A 25721-nucleotide genomic window follows, 5' to 3' on the forward strand; every position below is an offset into this window, starting at 1 on the left:
AGCATCTACCTTCAGCTCAAGGTGTGTTCCTGGGATCCCAGGATTGAGTCCCACATCGGCATCCATTTGGGGAACCTCTCTCCCTCTGCCTATGTTTCTGCCTCTGCTTCTCTGTGTAACTCTCATGAATAAATAAATAAAATATTCAATCTCAAAAAAGAAAGAACAAATACTGTAAGAAGTGATGAAGAAGGGCATTATTTCATAGTTAAAAAGACTATCAGGATCAAACAACTAAATATTTATGCTGCCAACATGGGAGTACCTAAATATGGAAACTAAATACCAATAAACGTACAGGAACTCACTGATAATAATACAATGACAGGGGATTTTAACACCTACTCACTTATGGCAATTGTCCAATCATCTATGCAGAAAATCAACAGGGGAACAATAACCTTGACACACTGGACCACAGGGACTCAACAGATATAGTCTGAAAATTTCTTCCTAAAGCAAAATACACATTCCTTTCAAGTGCACATGGGACATTCTCCAAAACAGATCATATCATGGGCCACAAATCAGCCCTCAACAGGTACAACAGGTACAAGAAGGTTGATATCACACCCTGTACATTTTTTAACACGACGCTATGAAACACGAAGTCGACAGTAAGAAAAAATTTAGACAGACCAAAAATACATGGAGATTATGAACATCCTACTAGAGAATGAATGGAGCAACCAGGAAATTAAAGAGGAAATTTAAAACTAATGAAAATGAAAACATGTTTCTTCAAACCTCTGGGATGTAGCAAAGGCAGTCCAAAGAGGGAAGTACATAGCAATACAGGCCTATCTCAGGAAACAAGAAGTGTCTAATACACAATCTAACCTTATGAGCAGGAAAATAATACACACCTAAATGAGCAGGAAAAGGAATTGGAAACAAAGCCTAAAGCCTACAGAAAAGGGAAAAAATAAAGATGAGAGCAGAAATAAACAATACAGAAATAAAAAAAAAAACAGTAGAATGGAATAAGAAAACTAAGAGGTGGTTCTTCAAAATAATTAATAAAATGGATCAAGCCCTAGCCAGCCTTATGACGAGAAAAGAGAAAAGACCTAAATAAATAAAATCACAAATGAGAGAAGAGTGATCACAATCAACAGCAGAAAAATAAGACAATCATAAGGGAATACTATGAAAGATTATATGCTAACAAATTGGGAGACCTGGAAGAAATGGACTAATCCCTAGAAATGTGCAAACAAGCAAAACTGATATAGGAGAAAATAGAAAATATGAACAGACCCATAACTAGCAAAGGAATTGTATCAGAAAGGCATCTGGGTGCCTCAGTGGTTGAACATATGCTTTGGCTCAGGTCATGATCCCGGGGTCCTCGGGAATCAAGTCCCACATCAGGCTCCCCGCATGGAGCCTCATTTTCCCTCTGCCTATAGACCTATGCATCTCTGTGTCTCTCATGAATACATAAATAAAATCTTTAAAAAAGAAAAAAGATAAAAAGATGAGAAAGGACCCAAATAAAATCACAAATGAGAAAAGAGAAATAACAACCAACACTAGAGAAATACAAACAATTATAAGAGAATATGATGAAAAATTATATGCCAGCAACCTAGAACCTGGAAAAAATAGATAAATTCCTAGAAATATATAACATAGCAAAAATGAAAAATGAAGAAATAAGAAATTTGAACAGACAGTTAACCAGCAAAGAATTTGAATCAGCAATCAGGGTTCTCCCAACAGGAGACGCTTAGATCAATAGAACAGAATGGAAATCCAAAACAAGATACAAACATGTATCTATGACCCATAATGGACAACAAGGCAGGAAGGAATATCCAATGGCACAAAGACAGTCTCTTCAACAAACCCTAACCCTGACCCCAGGATAAGAACAAATGTTGTTGGGAAAACCAGGCAGCCACATGCAGAAGAATGAAACTGGACCACTTTCTTACACCATATATATATAAAATAAATTCAAAATGGATAAAAGACCTAAATGTGAGACCTGAAAGCATAAAAAGAAGAAAAGATAGGCAGCAACGTCTTTGACATTGGCTATTGGATCTTCTTTGTAGATATGCCTCTGAGGTGAGGGAAACAAAAGCAAACATCCTATTGGGACTTCATCAAATTGAAAAGTTTCTGCAAAGTGAAGGAAACAACAAAAGCTAAAAGGCAACATACAGGAGGAGGGGCAAGATGGCGGAAGAGTAGGGTCCCCAAGTCACCTGTCCCCACCAAATTACCTAGATAACATTCAAAACATCCTGAAAATCTAGGAATTCGGCCTGGGATTTAAACAGAGAACAGATCAAATGCTACAGTGAGAAAAGTTCATGCTTCTATCAAGGTAGGAAGATGGGAAAAATAAATGAAACAAAAGGCACCGAAGGGGGAGGGGCCCCACGAGGAGCCAGGCTAAGGCCAGGCCAAGTGCTCTCCGGTCAGGAGAGCTCTGTCCCAGAGAAGCAGGATCTGCACCAATATTCCTGGGCGGAATGGCATTTGCAGGGATTCAGAGCCGGACCCCAGGAGGGCGGCGATACCCACAGGCTCCCTGGGACACTAACAGACACCTGCACTCCCAGGAGAGTGCACCAAGCTCCCTAAGGGCTGCAGGGCACATGCACTGACTTGGGAGCAGCTCAGAGGGGCTCGGGCAGGGCTCTGCGTGGAGGGGGTTGCATACCCCGGGAGCAGCTTGGCGGCGGTGCCTCTGGCAGAAGAAGGGGCTCCATGCAGAGGGGGCTACGCGGCTCCGGGAGCAACTCGGAGGTGCTCAGGCAGCGGCTCCCTGAGGGGGCTGCATGACCAGGAGCAGCTCAGAGGGGCTAGGCGGCAGCTCTGGGGAGAGATGGCTGGGCGGCCAGGAGCACGAATCCAACAGCACAGGCCCCAGAGCACAGGGCGCCAGGACACAGCCCAGGATTTGGCCTCCCCTGGGATAGGCAGAGGCCCGGATGGCCCAGGACAACAAGGATGCTCCTGCCCAGAGCTGAGCAGATCAGCGGCCCCACCCCAGAGCCTCGAGGCCCTGCAGATGGACTGCTCTGGAGTTACTGTGGGTGATGAATACAGGTTTCCAGAGGTGGCCACTGCCACTGGGGTTGTTCCTCCTAGGGCCTCACATAGTAAACTACCCTCACTGAGCCCTGCACCAGGCAGGGGACAGAGCAGCTCCCCCAAGTGCTAACACCTGAAAATTAGCACAACAGGCTCCTCCCCTAGAAGTCCAGCTAGACGGACAAGTTCTAGGGGAAGTCAAGGGACTTTAAGTATACAGAATCAGAATATACTCCCCCATGTTTTTTTTTTATTTCTGATTGCTTCCCCCACCATTTTTCTCCCCTTTCTTTCTATTTCTTTCTCTTATTATTCCCTTTTTTCTTCTTTCTTCCTTTATTCTTTTTTCTTTTTCTCTTTTCTTTCCTTCTTTCTCTCCTCTCTTTTTCTCCTTTTCCCAATACAATTTGTTTTTGGCCACTCTGCACTCAGCAAAATGACTAGAAGGAAAACCTCACCTCAAAAGAAAGAATCAGAAACAGTCCTCTCTCCCACAGAGTTTCAAAATCTGATTTACAATTCAATGTCAGAAAGCCAATTCAGAAGCACGATTATACAGCTACTGGTGGTTCTAGAAAAAAGCATAAAGGACTCAAAAGACTTCATGGTTGCAGAATTTAGATCCAATCAGGCCGAAATTAAAAATCGATTGAATGAGATGCAATCCAAACTAGAAGTCCTAATGATGAGGGTTAACGAGGTGGAAGAACGAGTGAGTGATATAGAAGACAAGTTTATGGCAAAGAGAGAAACTGAGGAAAAAAGAGACAGACAATTAAAAGACAAGGAAGACAGATTAAGGGAAATAAACGACAGCCTGAAGAAGAAAAACCTACATGTAATTAGGGTTCCCGAGGGCACCAAACTGGACAGAGGACCAGAATAAGTATTTGAACAAATCCTAGCTGAAAACTTTCCTAATCTGGGAAGGGAAACTGGCATTCAGATCCAAGAAATAGAGAGATACCTCCCCCCAAAATCAATAAAAACCATCAACACCTCGATATTTAATAGTGAAGCTTGCAAATTCCAAAGATAAAGAGAAGATCCTTAAAGCAGCAAGAAACAAGAAATCCCTGACCTTTATGGGGAGGAGCATTAGGGTAACAGCAGACGTCTCTACAGCGACCTGGCAGTTCAGAAAGGGCTGTTAGGATATATTCAGGGTCCTCAATGAGAATAACATGCAACCAAGAATACTTTATCCAGCAAGGCTCTCATTCAAAATGGAAGGAGAGATAAAGAGCTTCCAAGACAGGCAGGAACTGAAAGAATATGTGACCTCCAAACCAGCTCTGCAAGAAATTTTAAGGGGGACTCTTAAAATTCCCCTTTAAGAAGAAGTTCAGTGGAACAATCCACAAAAACAAGGGCTGAATAGATATCATGATGACACTAAACTCATATCTGTCCATAGTAACTCTGAACATGAACGGGCTTAATGACTGCATCAAAAAGCGCAGGGTTTCAGACCGGATAAAAAAGCAGGACCCATCTATTTGCTGTCTACAAGAGACTCATTTTAGACAGAAGGACACCTACAATCTGAAAATAATGGGTTGGAGAACCATTTACCATTTAAATGATCCTCATAGGAAAGCAGGGGTAGCCATCCTTATATCAGGTAAACTAAAATTTAATCTGAAGTCTGTAGTGAGAGATGAAGACGGACACTAAATCATACTTAAAGGATCTATCCAACAAGAGAACTTAACAATCCTCAATATATATGCCCCGAATGTGGGAGCTGCCAAATATTTAAACCAATTAATAATGAAAGTGAAGAAATACTTAGATAATTATTATCTTATACTTGGTGACTTCAATCTAGGTCTTTCTACCCTCAATAGGTCTTCTAAGCACAATATCAGCAAAGAAACGAGAGCTTTAAATGATACACTGGAGCAAATAAATTTCACAGATATCTACAAAACTTTACATCCAAACTGAACTGAATACACATTCTTCTCAAGTGCACATGGAACTTTCTCCAGAATAGACCATATACTGGGTCACAAATCGCGTCTGAACCGATATCAAAAGATTCAGATCGTCCCCTGCATATTCTCAGACCATAATGCCTTAAAATTAGAACTAAATCACAACAAGAAGTTTGGAAGGACTTCAAACACGTGGAGATTAAGGACCATCGTGCTAAAAGATGAAAAGGTCAACCAGGAAATTGAGGAAGAATTCAAAAGATTCATGGAAACTAATGAGAATGAAGACACAAACGTTCAAAATCTTTTGCATGCAGCAAAAGCAGTCCTAAGGGGGAAATACATCACAATAGAAGCATCCATTCAAAAACTGGAAAGAACTCAAATACAAAAGCTAAACTTACTCATAAAGGAGCTAGAGAAAAAAAAAGCAGCTAGATCCTACACCCAACAGTATAAGAGAGTTAATTAAAATTCGAGCAGACCTCAAGGAAATCGAGACCAGAAGAAATGTGGAACAGATCAACAAAACCAGAAGTTGGTTCTTTGAAAGAATTAATAACATACATAAACCATTACCCAGTCTTATTAAAAAGAATAGAGAGAAGACTCAAATTAATAAAATCATTAACGAGAAAGGAGAGATCACTACCAACACCAAGGAAATACAATCGATTCTAAAAACATATTATGAACAGTTATACGGAAATAAATTAGGCAATCTAGAAGAAATGGATGCATTCCTGGAAAGCCACAAACTACCAAAACTGGAACAGGAAGACATAGAAAACCTAAACAGGCCAATACCCAGGGAGGAAATTGAAGCAGTCATCAAAAACTTCCCAAGTCAGAAAAGTCCAGGGCCAGAAGGCTTCCCAGGGGAATTCTATCAAACATTTAAAGAAGAAACCATACCTCTCCTACGAAAGCTGTTTGGAAAGAAAGAAAGAAAGAAAGAAAGAAAGAAAGAAAGAAAGAAAGAAAGAAAGAAAGAAAGAAAGAAAGAAAGAGATGGAGTACTTCCAAATTAGTTCTATGAAGCCAGCATCACCTTAATTACAAAAACAGACAAAGACCCCACCAAAAAGGAGAATTACAGACCAATAGCCGTGATCAAAATGGATGCAAAAATTCACAACAAGATACTGGCCAATAGGAACCAACAATACATTAAGAAAATTTTTCACCATGAAAAAGTAGGATTTATCCCCGGGACACAAGGCTGGTTCAACACTCGTAAAACAATCAATGTGATTCATCATATCAGCAAGAGAAAAACCAAGAACCATATGATTCTCTCATTAGATGCAGAGAAAGCATTTGACAAAATAGAGCATCCATTCCTGATCAAAACACTTCAGAGCCTAGGGATAGAGGGAACATTCCTCGACAGCTTAAAAGCCATCTAGGAAAAGCCCACAGCAAATATTCTCAATGGGGCAGCACTGGGAGCCTTTCCCCTAAAATCAGCAACTAGACAGGGATGTCGACTCTCACCACTGCTATTCAATGTAGTATTGGAAGTCCTAGCCTCAGCAATCAGACAACAAAAAGACATTAAAGGCATTCAAATTGGCAAAGAAGTCAAACTCTCCCTCTTCACCGATGACATGATACTCTACATCGAAAACCCAAACCCCTCCCCCCTCAAGATTGCTAGAACTCATACAGCAATTTGGTAGCGTTGCAGGATACAAAATCAATGCCCAGAAATCAGTGGCATTTCTATACACTAACAATGAGACTGAAGAAAGAGAAATTAAGAAGTCAATCTCATTAACAATTGCACCCAAAGCATAAGATACCTAGGAATAAACCTAACCAAGGAGGTAAATGATGTATACCCTAAAAACTATAGAAAACTTCTGAAAGAAATTGAGGAAGACACAAAGAGATGGAAAAATATTCCATGCTCATGGATTGACAGAATTAATGTTGTGAAAATGTCAATGTTACCCAGGCAATGTACATGTTTAATGCAATCCCTATCAAAATACCATGGACTTTCTTCAGAGAGTTAGAACAAATTATTTTAAGATTTGTGTGGAATCAGAAAAGACCCCAAATAGCCAGGGGATTTTAAAAAACAAAACCATATCTAGAGGCATCACAATGCCAGATTTCAGGTTGTACTACAAAGCTGTGGTCATCAAGACAGTGTGGTACTGGCACAAAAACACACATAGATCAATGGAACAGAATAGAGAACTCAGAAGTGGACGTTGAACTTTATGGTCAACTAATATTTGATAAAGGAGGAAAGACTATCCATTGGAAGAAAGTCTCTCCAATAGATGGTGCTGGGAAAATTGGACATCCACATGCAGAAGAATGAAACTAGACCACTCTCTTTCACCATAAACAAAGATAAACTCAAAATGGATGAAAGATCTAAATGTGAGACAAGAGTCCATCAAAATCCTAGAGGAGAACACAGGCAACACCCGTTTTGAACATGGCCACAGCAAGTTTTTGCAAGGTACATCCATGAAGACAAAAGAAACAAAAGCAAAAATGAACTATTGTGACTTCATCAAGATAAGAAGCATTTGCACAGCAAAGAATACAGTCAACAAAACTAAAAACCTTCAGCATGGGAAAAGATATATGCAAAAGATGTATCAGATAAAGGGCTGGTTTCCAAGATCTATAAAGAACTTCTTAAATTCAACACCAAAGAGACAAACAATCCAATCATGAAATGGGCAAAAGACATGAACAGAAATCTCACAGAGGAAGACATTGACATGGCCAACATCCACATGAAAAAATGCTCTGCATCACTTGCCATTAGGGAAATACAAATCAAAACAACAATGAGATACCACGTCATATCAGTGAGAATGGAGAAAATTAACAAGGCAGGAAACCGCAAATGTTGGAGAGGATGCTGAGAAAAGGGAACCCTCTTACACTGTTGGTGGGAATGAGAACTGGTGCAGCCACTGTGGAAAACTGTGTGGAGGTTCCTCAAAGAGTTAAAAATAGACCTGCCCTATGACCCAGCAATTGCAGTGTTGGGGATTTACCCCAAATATTCAGATGCAATTCAAACCTGGGACACCTGCACCCCGATGTTTATAGCAGAAGGTCCACAATACCCAGACTGTAGACGGAGCCATGGAGTCCATCGAAAGATGAATAAAGAAGATGTGGTTTATGTATACAATGGAATATTACTCAGCCATTAGAAATGACAAATACCCAACATTTGCTTCAAAGTGGATGGAACTGGAGGGTATTATGCTGAGTGAAGTAAGTCAATCCGAGAAGGACAAACAGTGTATGTTCTCATTCCTTTGGGGAATATAAATAATAATGAAAGGGAATATAAGGGAATGGAGAAGAAACGTGTGGGAAATATCAGAAAGGGAGACAGATCATAAAGACTACTAACACTGGGAAATGAATTAGGGGTGCTGAAAGGGGAGGAGGGTGGGGGTGGGGGTGAATGTGTGACGGGCACTGAGGGGGACACTTGACGGGATGATCACTGGGTGTTATTCTGTATGTTGGTCAATTGAACACCAATAAAAAATAAATTTGGGATCCCTGGGTGGCGCAGCGGTTTGGCGCCTGCCTTTGGCCCAGGGCGCGGTCCTGGATAACCGGGATCGAGTCCCACATCGGGCTCCTGGTGCATGGAGCCGGCTTCTCCCTCTCCCTCTGTGTCTCTTCCTCTCTCTCTCTCTCTCTCACTGTGTGCCTATCATAAATAAATAAAAAAATAAAAATAAATATATTTAAAAAAAAAGATCAAACAACTAAATATTTATGCTGCCAACATGGGTGTACCGAAATATAGAAACCAATTAACAACAAAGATACAGGAACTCACTGATAATAATACAATGACAGGGGATTTTAACACCCACTTATGTCATGGACCGATCGTCTATGCAGAAAATCAACAGGGGAACAATAGCCTTGACACACTGAACCAGAGGGACTCCACAGATATAGTCTGAACATTTATTCCTAAAGCAGAATACACATTCCTTTCAAGTGCACATGGGACATTCTCCAGAATAGATCATATCATGGGCCACAAATCAGCCCTCAACAGGTACAACAGGTACAAGAAGGTTGGTATCACACCATGTACATTTTCAGACCACGAGGCTATGAAACACGAAGTCGACAGTAAGAAAAAATTTGGACAGACCAAAAATACTTGGAGATTATGATCATCCTACTAGAGAATGAATGGAGCAACCAGGAAATTAAAGAGGAAATTTAAAACAAATGAAAATGAAAACATGTTTCTTCAAAACTCTAGGATGTAACAAAGGCAGTCCTTAGAGGGAAGTAGATAGCAATACAGGCCTACCTCAAGAAACAAGAAGTCTCCAATACACAACAGAACCCTACACCTAAAGGAGCTGGAAAAGGAATAGGAAACAAAGCCTAAAGCCTACAGAAGGGAAAAAATAAAGATGAGAGCAGAAAGAAACAATACAGAAACAACAAAACAATAGAATGGAATAATGAAACTAAGAACTGGTTCTTCAAAATAACTACGAAAATGGATCAAGCCCTAGTCAGGTTTATCAACGAGAAAAGAGAAAACAACTAAATAAATAAAATCACAAAAGAGAGAAGAGAGATCACAAACAACACCAGAAAATAAGACAATTATAACGTAATACTATGAAAGATTATACGCTAACAAACTGGGAAACCAGGAAGAATTGGAAAATCCCTAGAAATGTGCAAATGAGCAAAACTAAAAGAGGAAGAAATAGAAAATGTGAATAGACCCATAACTAGCATAGGAATTGAATCAGCAAGGCACCTGGGTGCTTCAGTGGTTGAGCATCTGCTTTGGCTCAGGTCTTGACCCCGGGGTCTTGGGGGATCAAGTCCCCCTTCAGGCTCCCCACATGGAGCCTCATTTTCTCTCTGCCTATACCTCTGCCTCTCTGTGTCTTGCATGAATCCATAAATAAAATTTTTAAAAAATAAAAAAGATAAAAAGATGAGAAAGGACCCAAATAAAATCACAAATGAGAAAAGAGAAATAACAACCAACACTAGAGAAATACAAATGATTATAAGAGAACCTTATGAAAAATTATATGCCAGCAACCTAGAACCTAGAAGAAATAGATCAATTCCTGGAAATATATAACATAGCAAAATGAAAAAGGAAGAAATAAGAAACTTGAACAGACAGATAACCAGCAAAGAAATTGAATCAGCAATCAAGAATCTCCCAACAGGAGACCCTAAGATCATAGAACAGAATGGAAAGCCGAAACAAGATACAAACCTGTAACTCTATGAAAAAAGAGACAGACATTAAAAGACAAGGAAGACAGATTAGGGAAATAAACGACAGCCTGAAGAAGAAAACTCATGTAATTAGGGTTCCCGAGGGCACCAACTGGACAGAGGACCAGAATAAGTATTTGAACAAATCCTAGCTGAAAACTTTCCTAATCTGGGAAGGGAAACTGGCATTCAGATCCAAAAATAGAGAGATACCTCCCCCAAAATCAATAAAAACCATCAACACCTCGTATTTAATAGTGAAGCTTGCAAATTCCAAAGATAAAGAGAAGATCCTTAAAGCAGCAAGAAACAAGAAATCCCTGACCTTTATGGGAGGAGCATTAGGGTAACAGCAGACGTCTCTACAGCGACCTGGCATTCAGAAAGGGCTTTAGGAATATTCAGCAGGGTCCTCATGAGAATAACATGCAACCAAGAATACTTTATCCAGCAAGGCTCTCATTCAAAATGGAAGGAGAGATAAGAGCTTCCAAGACAGCAGGAACTGAAAAATATGTGACCTCCAAACCAGCTCTGCAAGAAATTTTAAGGGGGACTCTTAAAATTCCCCTTTAAAAGAAGTTCAGTGGAACAATCCACAAAAACAAGGGCTGAATAGATATCAGATGACACAAACTCATATCTGTCCATAGTAACTCTGAACATGAACGGGCTTAATGACTGCATCAAAAAGCGCAGGGTTTCAGACTGGATAAAAAGCAGGACCCATCTATTTGCTGTCTACAAGAGACTCATTTTAGACAGAAGGACACCTACATCTGAAAATAATGGTTGGAGAACCATTTACCATTTAAATGATCCTCATAGAAAGCAGGGGTAGCCATCCTTATATCAGGTAAACTAAAATTTAATCTGAAGTCTGTAGTGAGAGATGAAGACGGACACTAAATCATACTTAAAGGATCTATCCAACAGAGAACTTAACAATCCCAATATATATTGCCCCGAATGTGGGAGCTGCCAAATATTTAAACCAATTAATAATGAAAGTGAAGAAATACTTAGATAATTATACTTATACTTGGTGACTTCAATCTAGGTCTTCTACCCTCAATAGTCTTCTAAGCACAATATCAGCAAAGAAACGAGAGCTTTAAATGATACACTGGACAATAAATTTCACAGATATCTACAAACTTTACATCCAAACTGAACTGAATACCATTCTTCTCAAGTGCACATGGAACTTTCTCCAGAATAGACCATAACTGGGTCACAAATCGCGTCTGAACCGATATCAAAAGATTCAGATCGTCCCTGCATTTCTCAGACCATAATGCCTTAAAATTAGAACTAAATCACAACAAGAAGTTTGGAAGGACTTCAAACACGTGGAGATTAAGGACCATCGTGCTAAAAGATGAAAAGGTCAACCAGGAATTGAGGAAGAATTCAAAAGATTCATGGAAACTAATGAGAATGAAGACACACGTTCAAAATCTTTGCATGCAGCAAAAGCATCCTAAGGGGGAAATACATCACAATAGAAGCATCCATTCAAAAACTGGAAAGAACTCAAATACAAAGCTAAACTTACTCATAAAGGAGCTAGAGAAAAAAAAAGCAGCTAGATCCTACACCCAACGTAAAAGAGAGTTAATTAAAATTCGAGCAGACCTCAAGGAAATCGAGACCAGAAGAAATGTGGAACAATCAACAAACCGAAGTTGGTTCTTTGAAAGAATTAATAACATACATAAACCATTACCCAGTCTTATTAAAAAGAATAGAGAGAAGACTCAAATTAATAAAATCATTAACGAGAAAGAGAGATCACTACCAACACCAAGGAAATACAATCGATTCTAAAAACATATTGAACAGATACGGAAATAAATTAGGCAATCTAGAAGAAATGGATGCATTCCTGAAAGCCACAAACTACCAAAACTGGAACAGGAAGACAATAAAACCTAAACAGGCCAATACCCAGGAGGAAATTGAAGCAGTCATCAAAACTTCCCAAGTCGAAAAGTCCAGGGCCAGAAGGCTTCCCAGGGAATTCTATCACATTTAAAGAAGAAACCATACCTCTCCTACGAAAGCTGTTTGGAAAGAAAGAAAGAAGAAGAAGAAGAAGAAAGAAAGAAAAAAGAAAGAAAGAAAGAAAGAAGAAAGAGAGGTACTTCCAAATTAGTTCTATGAAGCCAGCATCACCTTAATTACAAAAACACAAAGACCCACCAAAAGGAGAATTACAGACCAATAGCCGTGATCAAAATGGATGCAAAAATTCACAACAAGATACTGGCCAATAGGAACCAACAATACATTAAGAAAATTTTTCACCATGAAAAAGTAGGATTTATCCCCGGGACACAAGGCTGGTTCAACACCGTAAAACAATCAATGTGATTCATCATATCAGCAAGAGAAAAACCAAGAACCATATGATTCTCTCATTAATGCAGAGAAAGCATTTGACAAATAGAGCATCCATTCCTGATCAAAACACTTCAGAGCCTAGGGATAGAGGGAACATTCCTCGACAGCTTAAAAGCCAATCTAGGAAAAGCCCACAGCAATATTCTCAATGGGGCAGCACTGGGAGCCTTTCCCCTTAAAAATCAGCAACTAGACAGGGATGTCGACTCTCACCACTGCTATTCAATGGTAGTATGGAATTCCTAGCTCAGCAATCAGACAACAAAAGACATTAAAGGCATTCAAATTGGCAAAGAAGTCAAACTCTCCCCTCTTAACCGATTGACATGATACTCTACATCGAAAACCCAAACCCCTCCCCCCTCAAGATTGCTAGACTCATACAGCAATTTGGTAGCGTTGCAGGATACAAAATCCACTGCCAGAAATCAGTGGCATTTCTATACACTAACAATGAGACTGAAGAAAGAGAAATTAAGAAGTCAATCTCCTTAACAATTGCACCCAAAGCATAAGATACCTAGGAATAACCCTAACCAGGAGGTAAATGATGTATTACCCTAAAACTATAGAAACTTCTGAAAGAAATTGAGGAAGGACACCAAGAGATGGAAAAATATTCCATGCTCATGGATTGCACAGAATTAATGTTGCTGAAAATGTCAATGTTACCCAGGCAATGTACATGTTAATGCAATCCCTATCAAAATACCATGGACTTTCTTCAGAGAGTTAGAACAAATTATTTTAAGATTTGTGTGGAATCAGAAAAGACCCCAAATAGCCAGGGGATTTTAAAAACAAAACCATATCTAGAGGCATCACAATGCCAGATTCAGGTTGTACACAAAGCTGTGGTCATCCAGACAGTGTGGTACTGGCACAAAAAACCACACATAGATCAATGGAACAAGAATAGAGAACTCAGAAGTGGACGTTGAACCTTATGGTCAACTAATATTTGATAAGGAGGAAAGACTATCCATTGGAAAGAAAGTCTCTCCAATAGATGGTGCTGGGAAAATTGGACATCCACATGCACGAAGAAAGAATGAAACTAGACCACTCTCTTTCACCATAAACAAAGATAAACTCAAAATGGATGAAGATCTAAATGTGAGACAAGAGTCCATCAAAATCCTAGAGGAGAACACAGGCAACACCCGTTTTGAACATGGCCACAGCAAGTTTTTGCAAGGTACATCCATGAAGACAAAAGAAACAAAAGCAAAAATGAACTATTGTGACTTCATCAAGATAAGAAAGCATTTGCACACAAAATACAGTCAACAAAACTAAAAACCTTCAGCATGGGAAAAGATATTGCAAAAGATGTATCAGATAAAGGGCTGGTTTCCATCTATAAAGAACTTCTTAAATTCAACACCAAAGAGACAAACATCCAATCATGAAATGGGCAAAAGACATGAACAGAAATCTCACAGAGAAGACATTGACATGGCCAACATCCACATGAAAAATGCTCTCATCATGCTTTGGCTCAGGTCTTGACCCCGGGGTCTTGGGGGATCAAGTCCCCCCTTCAGGCTCCCCACATGGAGCCTCATTTTCTCTTCTGCCTATACCTCTGCCTCTCTGTGTTCTTGCATGAATCCATAAATAAAATTTTTAAAAAATAAAAAAGATAAAAAGATGAGAAAGGACCCAAATAAAATCACAAATGAGAAAAGAGAAATAACAACCAACACTAGAGAAATACAAATGATTATAAGAGAACCTTATGAAAAATTATATGCCAGCAACCTAGAACCTAGAAGAAATAGATCAATTCCTGGAAATATATAACATAGCAAAATGAAAAAGGAAGAAATAAGAAACTTGAACAGACAGATAACCAGCAAAGAAATTGAATCAGCAATCAAGAATCTCCCAACAGGAGACCCTAAGATCAATAGAACAGAATGGAAAGCCGAAACAAGATACAAACCTGTAACTCTATGATCCATTAATCGACAACAAGGCAGGAAGGAATATCCAAAGGCACAAAGACTGTCTCTTCAACAAACCCTAACCCTGACCCCAGGATAAGAACAAATGGTGTTGGGAAAACCAGGCAGACACATGCAGAAGAATGAAACTGGACCACTTTCTTATACCATATATATAAAAAATAAATTCAAAATGGATGAAACACCTAAATGTGAGACCTGAAACAATACAAAGTAGAAAAGATAGGCAGCAACGTCTTTGACATTGGCCATTGGATCTTCTTTCTAGATATGCCTCTGAGGTGAGGGAAACAAAAGCAAAAATACTATTGGGACTTCATCAAATTGAAAAGCTTTCGCAAAGTGAGGGAAACAACCAATCTAAAAGGCAACATACAGGGGGAGGGGCAAGATGGCGGAAGAGTAGGGTCCCCAAGTCACCTGTCACCTCCATTTTACCTAGATAACCTTCAAATCATCCTGAAAATCTTCGAATTCTGCCTGTGATTTAAAGAGAGACCAGCTGGAATGCTACAGTGAGAAAAGTTCACGCTTCTATCAAGGTAGGAAGACGGGAAAAAGAAATAAAGAAACAAAAGTCATCCAAGGGGGAGGGGCCCCGCGAGGAGCCGGGCTAAGGCTGGGGCGAGTGTCCCCAGGACAGGAGAGCTCTGTCCCGGAGAAGCAGGATCTGCACCAATCTTCCTGGGCAGAATGGTGCCCTCAGGGAGTCAGAGCAGGACCCCGGAGGGCGGGGATGTCCTCGGGCACCCTGGGACACTAAGAGACACCTGCACTCCCCAGGAGAGTGCACCAAGCTCCCGAGGGCTGCAGGGCACATGCACTGACTTGGGAGCAGCTCAGAGGGGCTCGGGCAGCGACTCTGCACAGAGGGTGCTGCACGCCCCGGGAGCAGCTTGGCAGCAGTGCCTCCAGCAGAGGAAGAAGCTCCGTGGGGAGGGGGCTGTGCGGCTCTGGGAGCAACTCGGAGGTGCTCAGGCGGTGGCTCCTTGAGGGGGCTGCCAGGCCGGGAGCAGGTCCGAGGGGTTGGGCGGCAGCTCCAGGGAGAGGCGGCCTCATGGCCAGGAGCGCGAATCCAATAGCGCAGGCCCTGGAGCACAGGGCGCCGGGACACAGCCCAGGATTCAGCCTCCGTGGGACAGGCAGAGGCCGGGAAGGCCCAGGACAGGAAAGACGCTCCTGCCCAGAGCTGAGCTGATCAGAAAGCAGCCCTGGAGTCTCCAGACCCTGCAGACTGTCTGCTCAGGAGTTACAGCAGGGGCTGAATCCAGGTTTGCAGAGCTGGCCACTATCACTGGGGTTGTTCCTCCTGGGGCCTCACAGGGTAAACAACCCCCACTGAGCCCTGCACCAGTCAGGGGGCAGAGCAGCTCCCCCAAGTGCTAACACCTGAAAATCAGCACAACAGGTCCCTCCCCCAGAAGACCAGCTAGACGGACAAGTTCCAGGGGAAGTCAAGGGACTTAAAGTATACAGAATCAGAATATACTCCCCCATGTTCTTTTTTTTATTTCTGATTGCTTCCCCCAGACATTTTTCCCCCTTTCTTTATTTTTCTTTCTCTATTTATTCTCTTTTTTCCTTTTTTTCTTCCTATTTTCTTTTTCTCTTTCTTTCATCCTTTCTCTCATCTCTTTTTCTCCTTTTCTCAATTCAACTTCTTTTTGGCCACTCTACACTGAGCAAAATGACTAGAAGGAAACCTCACCTCAAAAGAAAGAATCAGAAACAATCCTCTGTCCTACAGAGTTACAAAATCTGGATTACAATTCAGTGTCAGAAAGCCAATTCAGAAGCACTATTATACAGCTACTGGTGGCTCTAGAAAAAAAGCATAGAGGACTCAAGAGACTTCATTACTGCAGAATTTAGATCCAATCAGGCCGAAATTAAAAATCAATTGAATGAGATGCAATCCAAACTAGAAGTCCTAATGACGAGGGTTAACGAGGTGGAAAAACGAGTGAGTGACATAGAAGACAAGTTGATGGCAAAGAGGGAAACTGAGGAAAAAAGAGACAGACAATTAAAAGACAAGGAAGACAGATTAAGGGAAATAAACGACAGCCTGAGGAACAAAAACCTACGTGTAATTGGGGGTCCCGAGGGCGCCGAAAGGGACAGAGGGCCATAAAAGGTATTTGAACAAATCCTAGCTGAAAACTTTCCTAATCTGGGAAGGGAAACTGGCATTCAGATCCAGGAAATAGAGAGATCCCCCCCTAAAATCAATAAAAAAACGTACAACACCTTGACATTTAATAGTGAAGCTTGCAAATTCCAAAGATAAAGAGAAGATCCTTAAAGCAGCAAGAGACAAGAAATCCCTGACCTTTATGGGGAGGAGCATTAGGGTAACAGCAGACCTCTCCACAGCGACCTGACAGGCCAGAAAAGGCTGCCAGGATATATTCAGGGTCCTCCATGAGAAGAACATGCAACCAAGAATACTTTATCCAGCAAGGCTCTCATTCAAAATAGAAGGAGAGATAAAGAGCTTCCAAGACAGGAAGGAACTGAAAGAATATATGACCTCCAAACCAGCTCTGCAAGAAATTTTAAGGGGGACTCTTAAAATTCCCCTTTAAGAAGAAGTTCAGTGGAACAGTCCACAAAAACAAAGACTGAATAGATATCATGATGACACTAAACTCATATCTCTCAATAGTAACTCTGAACGTGAACGGGCTTAATGACCCAATCAAAAGGCGCAGGGTTTCAAACTGGATAAAAAAGCAGGACCCATATATTTGCTGTCTACAAGAGACTCATTTTAGACAGAAGGACACCTACAGTCTGATAATAAAAGTTTGGAGAACCATTTACCATTCAAATGGTCCTCAAAAGAAGCAGGGGTAGCCATCCTTATATCAGATAATCTAAAGTTTACCCCGAAGACTGTAATGAGAGATGAAGAGAGACACATCATACTTAAAGGTTCTATCCAAAAAGAGGACTTAACGATCCTCAATATATTTGCCCCAAATGTGGGAGCTGCCAAATATTTAAACCAATTAATAACCAAAGTGAAGAAATACTTAGATAATACTTACCATAAACGTGGTGACTTCAGTCTACCCTATTGTATACTTGATAGTTATTCTAAGCACAACATCTCCAAAGAAACGAGATGTTTAAATGATACACTGACCAGATGGATTTCACAGATATATACAGAACTTTACATCCACTCAACTGAATACACATTCTTCTCAAGTGTACCTGGAACTTTCTCCAGAATCGACCACATAATGGGACACAAATCAGGTCTGAACCGATACCAATAGCCTGGGATCATTAACTGCATACTCTCAGAGCATAATGCCTTGAAAATAGAACTAAATCACAACAATGAGTTTGGCAGGACCTCAAACACGTAGAGGTGAAGGATCATCCTGCTAAAAGATGAAAGGGTCAACCAGGAAATTAAGGAAGAATTAAAAAGATTCATGGAAACTAATGAGAATGAACATACAACCGTTCAAAATATTTGGGATGCAGCAAAAACAGTCCTAAGGGGGAAATACATCGCAATACAAGCATCCATTCAAAAACTGGAAAGAACTCAAATACAAAAGCTAACCTTACACATAAAGGAGCCAGAAAAAAACAGCAGATATTTCCTACACCCAAAAGAAGAAGAGACTTAATTAAAATTCGAGCATAACTCGAGGAAATCGAGACCAGAAGAAATGTGGAACAGATCAACAGAACCAGAAGTTGGTTCTTTGAACAAATTAATAAGATAGATAAACCATTAGCCAACCAGATTAAAAAGAAGATAGAGAAGACTTAAATTAATAAAATCATGAATGAGAAAGGAGAGATCACTACCAACACCAAGGAAATACAAACGATTCTAAAAACATATTATGAACAGCTATACGCCAATAAATTAGGCAATCTAGAAGAAATGGACGCAATCCTAGAAAGCCACAAACTACAAACTGGAACAGGAAGAAATAGAAAACCTAAACAGGCCAATAACCAGGGAGGTAATTGAGCGGTCATCCATAACCTCCAACGACAGAAAAGTCCAGGGCCAGATGGCTTCCCAGGGGAATTCTATCAAACGTTTAAAGAAGAAACCATACCTCTCCTACTAAAGCTGTTTGGAAAGATAGAAAGAGATGGAGTACTTCAAATTCGTTCCATGAGGCCAGCATCACCTTAATTCCAAAACCAGACAAAGACCCCACCAAAAAGGAGGATTACAGACCAATATCCCTAATGAACATGGATGCAAAAATTCTCAACAAGATACTGGCCAATAGGATCCAACAATACATTAAGAAAATTAATCACCATGACCAAGTAGGATTTATCCCCGGGACACAAGGCTGGTTCAACACTCGTAAAACAATCAATGTGATTCATCATATCAGCAAGAGAAATACCAAGAAACATATGATCCTCTCATTAGATGCAGAGAAAGCATTTGACAGAATAGAGCATCCATTCCTGATCAAAACACTTCAGAGCGTAGGGATAGAGGGGACATTCCTCGACATCTTAAAAGCCATCTAGGAAAAGCCCACAGCAAATATCATTCTCAATGGGGAAGCACTGGGAGACTTTCCCCTAAGATCAGGAACAAGACAGGGATGTCCACTCTCACCACTGCTATTCAACATAGTACTGGAAGTTCTAGCCTCAGCAATCAGACAACAAAAAGACATTAAAGGCATTCAAATTGCAAAGAACAAGTCAAACTCTCCCTCTTCGCTGATGACATGATACTCTACCTAGAAAACCCAAAATCCTACACCCCAAGATTGCTAGAACACATACAGCAATTGGTAGCATTGCCAGATACAAAATCAATGCCAAGAAATCTATGGCATTTCTATACACTAACAATGATACTGAAGAAAGAGAAATTGAGGAGGCAATCTCATTTACAATTATACCCAAACGCATAAGATACCTAGGAATAATCCTAACCAAGGAGGTAAAGAATCTCAACCATAAACACTATAGAATGCTACTGAAAGAAATTGAGGAAGACACAAAGAGATGGAAAAATATTCCATGCTCATGGATTGACAGAATTAATATTGTGAAAATGTCAATGTTACCCATGGCAATGTACACATTTAATGCAATCCCTATCAAATATTATGGACTTTCTTCGGAGAGTTAGAACAAATTATTTTAAGATTTGTGTGGAATCAGAAAAGACCCCGAATAGCCAGGGGAAGTTTAAAAAAGAAAGCCATATCTGGGGTCATCAGAATGGCAGATTTCAGGTTGTATTAAAAGTTGTGGTCATCAATACTGTGTGGAACTGGCACAATAACAGACACAACATTCAAACAGGACCTTGAACTTTATGGTCAACTAATATTCGATAAAGGAGGAAAGACTATCCACTGGAAGAAAGTCTCTTCAATAGATGGTGGTTGGAAAATTGGACATCCACATGCAGAAGAATGAAACTAGACCACTCTCTTTCACCATACACAAAGATAAACTCAAAATGGATGAGAGATCTAAATGTGAGACAAGAATCCATCAAAATCCAAGAGGAGAACACAGGCAACACCCTTTTTGAACTCGGCCACAGTAACTTCTTGCAAGGTACATCCACCAAGGCAAAAGAAACAAAAGCAAAAATGAACTATTGGGACTTCATCAAGATAAGAAACTTTTGCACAGCAAAGAATATAGTCAACAAAACTAAAAGACAACCTACAGAATGGGAGAAGACATTTGCAAAAGATGTATCAGATAAAGGGCTAGTTTCCAAGATCTCTGAAGAACATCTTAAACACAAAACCAAAGAAACAAACAATCCAATAATGAAATGGGCAAAAGACATGAATAGAAATATCACAGACGAAAACATAGACATGGCCAACATGCACATGAGAAAATGCTCTGCATCACTTGCCTCAAGGAAATACAAGTCAAAACTACAATGAGATACCACCTCACACCAGTGACCATGGGGAAAATGAACAAGGCAGGAAAGCACAAATGTTGGAGAGGATGCTGAGAAAAGGGAACTCTCTTACACTGTTGGTGGGAATTTGAACTGGTACAGAAATTCTGGAAAACTGTGTGGAGGTTCCTCAAAGAGTTAAAAATAGACTTGCCCTAAGACCCAGCAATTGCACTCTTGCGAATTTACCCAAAATATTCAGATGCAATGAAACGCGGGAACACCTGCACCCCGATGTTTTTAGGAGGAATGTCCACAATAGCGAAACTGTGGATGGAGCCATGGTGTCCATTGAAAGATGAATGGATAAAGAAGATGTGGTTTATGTATACAATGGAATATTACTCAGCCATTAGAAATGACAAATACCCACCATTTGCTTCAACGTCGATGGAACTGGAGGGTATTATGCTGAGTGAAGTAAGTCAATTGGAGAAGGACAAACGTATGTTCTCATTCAATTGGTTAATATAAATAATAGTGAAAGGGAATATAAGGGAATGTAGAAGAAATGTGTGGGAAATATAAGAAACGGAGACAGAACATAAATACTCTTAACTCTGAGAAAGGAACTAGGGATTCTTTAAGGGGAGGAGGGCGGGGGTGTGGGTGAATGGGTGAAGGGCACTGATGGGCTCCCTTGCCGGGATGAGCACTGGGTGTTATTCTGTTTGTTGGTAAATTGAACATCAAAAAAAAAATTTGTTTTAAAAAAAAGTTCAAACAACTAAATATTTATGCTGCCAACATGGGAGTACCTAAATATAGAAACCAATTAACAACAAACGTACAGGAACTCACTGATAATAATACAATGAGAGGGGATTTTAACAACCACTTATGGCAATGGACCGATCGCCTATGCAGAAAATCAACTGGGGAACAATAGCCTTGACACACTGGACCACAGGGACTCAACAGATATAGTCTGAACATTTCTTCCTAAAGCAGAATACACATTCCTTTCAAGTGCACATGGGACATTCTCCAGAACAGATCATATAATGTCCCACAAATCATCCCCCAACAGGTACAAGAGGTACAAGAAGGTTGATATCACACCCTGTACATTTTCAGACCATGACGCTATGAAACTCGAAGTCGACAGTAAGAAAAAAAATTGGACAGACCAAAAATACTTGGAAATTATAAACATCCTAATCCTACTAGAGAATGAATGGAGCAACCAGGAAATTAAAGAGGAAATTTAAAACGAATGAAAATGAAAACATGTTTCTCCAAACCTGTGGGATGTTGCAAAGGCAGTCCTAAGAGGGAAGTACCTAACAATACAGGCCTATCTCAGGAAACAAGAAGTCTCCAATACACAACCTAACCCTACACCCAAAGAGGCTGGAAAAGGAATAGCAAACACAGCCTAAAGCCTACAGAAGAAGGAAAAAAAATAAAGATGAGAGAAGAAATAAACAATGGAGAAAAAAGAAAACAGTAGAATGGAATAATGAAACTAAGAGCTGGTTCTTCAAAATAATTAAAATGGATCAAGCCCTAGCCAGCCTTATCAATGAGAAAAGAGAAAACCTAAATAAATAAAATCACAAATGAGAGAAGAGAGATCACAATCAACACCAGAAAAATTACACAATTTCAGGAATACTATGAAAGATTATACGCTAACAAACTGGGAGACCTGGAAGAAATGGACAAATCCCTAGAGGGGAACATAGGCAAGGCAACAACCTTTTTGAACTAGAATACCTAGAAATGTGCAAACGAGCAGAAATTAAATAGGAAGAAATAGAAAATATGAACAGACCCATAACTAGCAAAGAAATTGAATCAGCAAGGCACCTGGGTGCCTCAGTGGTTGAGCATCTGCTTTGGCTCAGGTCATGATCCCAGGGTCGTGGGGAATCACGTCCCACATCAGGCTCCCCGGATAGAGCCTCATTTTCCCTCTGCCTATAACTCTGCCTCTCTGTGTCTCTCATGAATACATAAGTAAAGATGCAGTCACTGTGGAAAACAGTCTGGAGGGTCCTCGAGAATTTAAAAATAGGGGATCCCTGGGTGGCGCAGTGGTTTGGCCCCTGCCTTTGGGCCAGGGCGTGATCCTGGAGACCCGGGATCGAATCCCACGTCGGGCTCCCGGTGCAAGTAGCCTGCTTCTCCCTCTGCCTGTGTCTCTGCCTCTCTCTGTGACTATTCTAAAAAAAAAATTTAAAAAAAGAAGTTAAAAATAGAGCTACCCTACGATTCCAACATTACACATCTAGGTATTTACCCCGAGGATACAAAAGTAGTTGAGTAGACTCGAAGAGGAACACGCAGCCCAGTGTTGGTAGCAGCGTTATCAACAACAACGAAACTGTGTACAGAGCCCAGATGTCCATCAACTGATGAATGGGAAGAGACGCTGTGGTATATATACACACTGCGACATCACTCGGTCATCAGAAGGGATGAAAGGAAGCCATTTACAATAACGTGGGAGAAGTGGAAGGGACTTATGCTAAATTAACTCAGTCAGTCAGAGAAAGACAGATACCAAATACCATACAATTGCATTCACAGGTGAATTTCAAGAAACCAAACAAACTGGTAAAGGGGAGGAGGGGGGGATGAAAGAAGCAAACAAAAAAAACACACTCTTAACCACAGAGAATAAACTAATAAATAACAGGGGAAGATGGGGGGGATGGGGAATCAGGGGATGGGGATTGTGGAGGTCACTTCTCACCAGTACCAGGCGTTGTATTCAAGGGTTGAATCACTATGTGGTAAACCTGAAACTATATCATACAATGTTTACAAACAGGACTTCAAGTATAACTTTAAAATAATAATTGGTAGTATAGAGGAAACATGGGCACACAAGAGATAAAATCAGAAAGGAAACTGAAAATCCTAAGAGTCTTTAGAGCCACAAATCCCCTCCTTAGCTCACCTCAGGAGAAGCCTGCCATGCCTATTCTCACCCCAGCAGAAGCCTGGATTTTGATTCTCTGTGGAGGCCGCTGACATGGTGGAGTCAGGCTATCTTTGATCCAAAACCTAAATAGAGTGCAGAAAATTAAACTGCCCAAGATGCTAGGAGTCCCAGTGCAGGCATATGCTAAGACCCAAACTCTAATCATACACAGACATAAGCCTAACCCTCCACTTAAGGCTAATGTTAACCTAACCCTTAAACAAGTACTATCACTAATCAAAAACCAAACACAAACCCCAAGACCTAAACACATTCACTGAACCTTCCTGCCAACCCTCACCCTAACTCCTAAACCTATTCTAAACCCTTAATCCTGACCCTTACCTTAAATCTAACCCTAAGCCTAACCTCTAACCCTAACCTTATCTTATTGTACTAAAATCCTATTCCTAAACTTAACCTGTACCCTAACCCTAACCCTCTAATACTAATCCTATCTCATACCCAAAAGTGTACTCTAACCTGTACCCTAAAACTAATCCCTAACCCACTGCCGAACCCTCTCTTACCCTTTTCCAAAACCGTACCCTGACCCTGACCTGACCCTAACCCTAACCCCTAACCAAACACTAACCCTAACCCTAGCCCTAACCCTATCATAAACCTAACCCTCGCCCTAACCCTAAACCTAGCCCTAAATTTTACTCTAATCCCTAATCCTAACCACTAACCCTAACTCATACCCTAACCCCTAACCCTAACTGCAAACCTACCTGAACCCTAACTCTAACCATAACCCAAACCCCAACTCCTAACCTCCTGCCCTAATCCCTAAATTCTAAACCCTAACCCTAACTCTAACTCCTGTCCCTAACCCATACCCCCATCCTAACTCCTAACCACTGACCCTTACCCTTATCCCTCACCCTAACCTCTAATCTGTAACCATAAGCATAATCACTAACACCTAACATCTAACCTAAGCCTAACCACCAAATGCGTCCCCTCCCCTGTCCCTACCATTTATTCTACCCATTCACTTACCCTATGGTTCTAAGGAGTCCCTTCTGACATGGACATGGTCCCCAATGGCGCCTCCAGAGTCCTCCAGGGGGTCCTGAGGAAGCCGGGCTCCTGTGAGTGCGCACGTGGCCCCACCAGTTCCAGAGTCATAGTCAGCGGGTCCTGAGTACGCCGGGTCTCCTGTCACTGTGGGTATGCCTCACATCCTCTGGAAGCCTCACAGCAGGTTCTCAGGAAGCTGGGGGCTCCTGTCAGCCTGGACATGGCCCCACGTCCCCCAGAAAACTCACTGCGGGTCCTGAGGGGGCTGTGGGCTCCTGTCAGCATAGACCAGCCCCATGTGTCCCAAAGCCAAAGTGCAGGTCCTGAGGAGGACGCAGGTCCTCTCAGTCTTGACGTGGCCCCACATTTTCCTCAGCCTCACCATAAGACCTGAGGAGGCTGGGGGGGCTCCTGCCAGCATGGACGTGGCCCCAAATTATCCCAATCCTTCACAGTGCATCCTGAGGAGACCGGAGACTCCTGTCAGTGTGGATTCGGCATCCACATCTTTCTTAGGCCTCACCACAGGCTCTGACAAGGCTGGGGTCTTCTGTCCGCATGGACGCATCCCCATATTTCCCGAAGTCTACACTGGATGTCCTGAGGACATCAGCGTCCGGTTGTGTGGACGTGGCCCCACGTCCTCCCGAAGCATCACCGCTGGTTCTGAGGTGGCCGGGACTCCTGTCTCTGTGGTTGCAGTCCCCAGCTTCCAGAAGACTCAACTTATGTCCTGAGGGGCACTTTAGCTCCCGCCAGAGTGGACGCCGTGCCACATTTTTCAGAAGCCTCCCCACGTGTCCTGAGGCAGCCTATGGGCTCCTGTCAGGGTGGGTGCGGGCCCACAGTTTCCTGAAGCCTCCCCGCAGGTCCTGAAGTGGCCCAGGGGCTCCTGTCAGGGTGGATGTGGACCCACATCTTCCTGAACCCTCACCATGTGTTCTGAGGAGACCGGGGCTCCTGTCAGTGTGAACGCTGCCCAATATCCCCCTGAAGACTCCCCGCAGGTTCTGAGGAGGCTGCAGCTCATCAGCGTGGATGTAACCCCACGTCTTCCTCAGGCCTCCCCAGCACAGGCCACTTATTAAAACAATAACATGCATATCATAGGAGACTCAGAAGATGAAGAGAGAGAAAAGGTGGGCCTTGCTCAGCCATTAGAAATGACAAATACCCAC

The sequence above is a fragment of the Canis lupus genome, unplaced genomic scaffold (genome assembly GCF_011100685.1).
Source record: "Canis lupus familiaris isolate Mischka breed German Shepherd unplaced genomic scaffold, alternate assembly UU_Cfam_GSD_1.0 chrUn_S2256H2456, whole genome shotgun sequence".
NCBI lineage: Eukaryota > Metazoa > Chordata > Mammalia > Carnivora > Canidae > Canis > Canis lupus.